Consider the following 5,642-nt stretch of genomic DNA (forward strand, 5'->3'; position numbering starts at 1 on the left):
CCACAAAAATACACAAAAAATCACTCTTTACTACAAAGGTTCACACACTGTTGTTGACCTTGTTGACGATCACAGTGTCAAGAATACCGAAATTTAAAATACAGAATCCTATGCTATTATACTTCATTTATTAAACAAAAAGCATCACAGGATAGGGTAAATGTCCTAATTCAAAACCATTTCCAGATGATTTAACTTTGACAGAAGATCCAACACTTTAAGTTCAATTTTTTCTGAAGAGAATTACATAAATTTGCTCCTTGGCTCTTCTAGAATATTACTGTTTAGTGAAAATTCTTAAAATATAATTTGAAAACTTCTTAAATTCAAGAAAAACACACAAGTGCAAAATGCTTCTATTGGAAACAAATTAATCTAAATGGAGACAAGGGAAATTTTCTAATTGGAGACAAACAGTGTAAGTAAAACCGTGACGAAAGGCTTCCAAAACTTTATTGAGTTGCTTTTGAGTGCAGGATTTGTACTTATTCCTGGTCTTTTCTCCTTTCCCATCTAAAACAATAGGAAAATCTCTCCAGGAATATTATATTTCCAGGGTTTCCTATTGAAGCATTGCAGACACTTCAGAAAAACCCTTTTTGTTCATGAAATAGGTAATTATTTCATTTGAAAACTTCACGTATCATTAACAATAAAGATTAGCACTTAATTTAACTAAAATTATCCAGAAATATGACATAAATTTTAAACAAAACGAATAAACAACAGTCACCTTATTGTGTTTTTCATTGGAAAATATGGTCAATCTATGTAAAATTCAATGGTGAAAAGGTACACTTTTAATTTTTCTGATAAAATAACAAATTAAAATTTGTGAATATGAATCGATTTTCGCTTTATTTGGAGCAAAATTAACTAAATAATGAAACTGTGGTATAGAAAATATATAAATGTAGTAATTTAGTACTGTATTTAGCATGAAAACAGTGAGGTTTCCATTTGGAGTAGCGGAAAATTTCCATTTGGAGCAGGTTTTGAATTAGCTTAATTTGCCCTAATGATGTCTAAACTTTTCTAAGAGTGTGAACTAAATTTAATTAGTTCAGTCCAATTTGGAGTCGATTAGGGATAGACTTACGCAAATCTTTTGTCAATTTTACCGATCTAAAAGATGTGCCGGAGGCATTATGAACAATTGGCTCTGAAAATAGGTCGAAAAATTAGCGCCGAAAATTTTTTACATACATCACGGCATTTCCGAATCTTATTACAAAGATATCTCCTGTAAGTATGCAAATTTTCTGTGTCACTGGGGTGAATTCATAGGCTTTTTTCGGTCCCGAAAATTTCTTTCAAAGCGGAACTTCCTGTATCATAGACATAGACTATCAAATAAAATTGGGTCCATTTCAACAGCTAATAAGAAATTCATTCGTTTTTTTCCTTCAATTTTTATTTGGTATTTCTGTACAGAAAAGAATAATTAAATGATTAGAAGTAGAAGTTGTTTTGACGGCGCCTTATGCCCAACGCACAATAACTTTTGTTTTGTAAACATGTTTTTGACATTTCAATGAGAGTGAATGAAACAGAAATCTAGTTATCTCATTTTCTCTCATAGGAAATTTTGAAAACATATTTACAAAACAAAAGTTATTGTGCGTTGGGCATTAAAGAATTGAAATTAATAATAATAATAATAAAAGACAGAATGATAGTCACGTGGAACGTTGCTTTTCTTCAGTAATCCTGGCAATCACACAAAATTTAGTAATATCTTATGGAATTGAAATTAATGCTAATTGGAAAGGTTCCTAATCCAAAGCTCTTTTAATGCATTATGCCCAACGCACAATAACTTTTATTGTAAACATGTTTTCAAAATTTCATATGAGAGAGAGCGAGATGACTAGATCAAGATCTCACTCACTCTCATTGAAATATTAAAAACATGTTTACTAAACAAAAGTTATTGTGTGTTGGGCATTATTTTAAAAATCACAAAAAACCTTTTTGTCTTTATGTTTTTAGTGTGAATAAATCAAGGAATTTTCTTAAGTAACTTATTAATTCTGAGTTTTTGTTTTATTTATTTTTTTTAAACATTTCTATGTTCTATTTGGGCGTAATTACATTTTCTGTCCAACGACTGTCATTCTCTTGTAGCATCTTTGGAGAATAATTTATACAAAAAACCTTGGAGGAACAAACTGCGATTTCTGAGTTTTACCGACCCTATATATAGACAAGAAATGAGAAGAGTGTCGAATACAACTCAAATGGTTGAAACAAATTATATATATAAATATATATAAGAAAAGAAAATATATGAAAAAAAAAATATTGATATGGCGTGGAAGACTTGAAGAAAATGATTAGAATGTTGCGATCATGAGTGAATAAAAGAAAAATGCACGTAAAATCTTCCATCCAAATACAAAAATTTTCTCTTCACAAAGTGATGTTGCAGTTGATTGTGTTTTTGAGTTTAGAACTTATCCCTTTATAGAGCATGTTCGGTAAGAATTATATTGATGATTAACTCACCGTGAAAACCAATGATTTTTTTGTCGTTAACATTTGAAAAAAAGAAGGCTTGCACTATGATTAAAAGTGAGAGAAGACTGAAAAAAATAACACTCGAGTCCTTGAACGTGGAAGTCAAGAAGTTTCTTTAACTTTAATTTAGTTTGCAAATCTGGATGGTAGATGTTACACACACCAGAACAATAAAACAAATAATAATAATTTAAAAAAAAATGAAAAAAAACTGTCCGTAATAAGACAATGTAGTAAAACCCAGATGAAAGAATTGTTAATTAATTCAAAAAAAAAAAAAACTCCATAGTATCTTTGTATAAAATACTCATATAGTGGTAAAATATTGGAAAGAAGAAGTAATAGATGATGAACGGTAGTCAATGAGAATTAATTTGTGAATGGAAGATGTTTTAGAAAAAAAAATGGCAAAACAAATGTATGTAGATTTCTCGAGTTACATTAATGTAACTCCTCTATAAATGAAAAAAAAAGTATTCACCTCTCTCAACTACATACAGAATAATTACAACATGATAATTTCATCATTATTGAGAAGAACAAACTGATATCCAATAAAAATCATCCACAAAACACCATTGTTTTATTCCACTCATGATGACTTCCCATTTAATTTATTGCACATTTTGTAGTACAATTAGTAGAAGTACAATTAACTCTTTCGCGTCACACTTTTATTCAGCAGATGAATTCATGTAAAATTGAGTTTTTCCTAATGCTTTATGACCAAATATAATAGTTCAGAGAGTAAAAAAATTTTCCATTGCGTGAAAACTCGGAAAAACCCCGGGTCATATATGACCCTATTGTCCTCAAGGGAAGTGTACATACCATTTTCAAAATCTATATCACGGGCTTTTTAAGAGTTTTTTTTTTTTGTTTTAAGTTATTAATTTGGCCAAAACCATAGCAAACTGGATTGTCTTGATGAACACTGTACTGATGTTCAAGGAATCTTCCTGGTAATCCCTTGAACAGTCTCTGTCACAATATTTTGAGTGGTATTTGCAAAAATAAACTTATCCACATATTTATTCACACACAATACAATTGCACAATATAGGACGCTTGCAGAATACTCTAAAATATTGCAAAATATTTTATAATTCATCAGATATAACATGAAATGTCCAGGAGCAAGATGTCCCACCTGCATTTCACAAAGAAAAACAATGTCCCAACTAAATTTCGCTATAGATTTGGGACGAAAAGACTGTTACCCTTGGGGACAATAGGGTCATATATGACCCGGAAAATTCTACATGCTTTTCTGGAAAATTGAGAGTAGTTTATTATATCAAAATATGCAATATACAATCTTTGGATATTCTATTTTGTGTTTCTAAAGAACTTTTTGCTGAAAAAAATTAATTAATATAAAAAATGTTGAAAAAGAAAAGTCATTTCACAAAGTTCGAAATTAGTCATTTTTGATCTCAAATATTTTCTTTTCCTGAATATCTGGAGTCTTGAGTAAATTAGCCAAGAATCTTACATCCTTCTATTATGATGTGCACAAACCGATAGATTTCAATTAATGTAAATAGTCAAAAAAATTGTTTTTTCCCCGGATCATATATGACCCTAATGACGCGAAAGAGCTAACTCTTTCGTCTCCTTTGGGACACTGGGTACCCATGGAAACAACAATTTTTTAGGCTATCTAGAAACGATAAAAATCCGATTCTTCAGTATAATAATAAGGATGTCCAAATCTAGGATATTTTTTGCAGGATCCTAATTAACTCCTGAGCTAAGATATTTTTGGTCAAAAATCGTGAATTTTGGATTTTCTGCTTCCTTGGAGATATTGTGACTTTTCTGATATTTCTAGACCAGAATAAGGAAAAACCTCTCGGGGTCAATAAGTATGATAACTAACAATTACAGATTGCATAAATTCGAAAAACAATTTTTTCTTAAATTTTCAAAAAACTTGTTCAAACTTTATGGGTATGTACTCTCATCCGCAAAAATCTAGAGGTCAAATGTAAGGTTATCCCGAAAATGCCCGCCATTTGCTTTTTGACACCAACCTTGCAAGAAAATTCCAAGCGGGAGCGAAATTTTTGCCAATATGTCCGATAATTTTGATATTTGGCAGCGAGGGAGATTGCTTTCAAGGAAATTTTTCCTATTCTTCCTAATTTTGGTGAATTCTGATTGTCCAGGAAGTGTCTTTTATGCTTTTGAGAAAGCTTAATGTGTCTACAATAACATCGTGTTGAAAGAAATGTGTTTTAAAGTGTTATTGTGTGAAATATGTTGAGGTATCTGTTGGCAAGCAGGAGCTGGGTGTCTTTATTAGCACTTCCTGAACATCCCACAAGATACTGGTCAATAATTCACCTTGTTTTAGTTATCAACATCGTACAGGAGTCCTTTGACACGCACAAATAGTTTACAAAATCGATAATATTGACTTTCGGAAAATTGAAGTTTGTATCCTTTTCGTTCTTTTGGGGACGAGAGTACCCATGAGTTTTCTAATTTCCCAGAGGCGGAAAATAATCTTTCTCTGTAAAAGTATCATATTTGACCACTAAGATTTACAAAGTGAGTTTTACTGAAATTCGTTCGCTGTATGTTGTGGTCCGGAAAGAGTTAAAGTGAGTAATAATAAGGTTGTCATGAGAAAAAAGAAATGCTGAATGTATTATTTTCATAACATTGCTTAAAATATTCGAGTTCGGACCTTTACAAGTGGATGGCGAGAAGTGGTTACAAAACTGGCGAAAAGTGGTAAAAAGTGGCGACGAAGTGGTTATTTCTGCATTGTTAATAAAAATAAGTTTTTCAAGTAGTTTAGCATTAAATTGTAGGACTATTGTTTTCACGTATCTAGAGCTTATACATCTAAGTAATTTTATGTCAAATTTGAGTTATCTTGTAATAAGGGTTCAGAAGTTATTATAAAATGAATCCCTCTTTTTCCTAAACATGTCGATAAGTGGTTACTCCACCCCAGTAGGCTTTGATAAATTTTCCTCAGTTTGCACAAAACAAACCACATTTTTGCAGCCGTTAAAAAGAGCGCAATTCTATGAAATTTGATTTATTTTGGGACAAAAATCGTCGCTCATATTCGATTATATCGGCGAAGTTTTTGGGACAGTGCAGTG

Source organism: Phlebotomus papatasi, chromosome 2 (assembly GCF_024763615.1).
Source record: "Phlebotomus papatasi isolate M1 chromosome 2, Ppap_2.1, whole genome shotgun sequence".
Classification (NCBI taxonomy): domain Eukaryota; kingdom Metazoa; phylum Arthropoda; class Insecta; order Diptera; family Psychodidae; genus Phlebotomus; species Phlebotomus papatasi.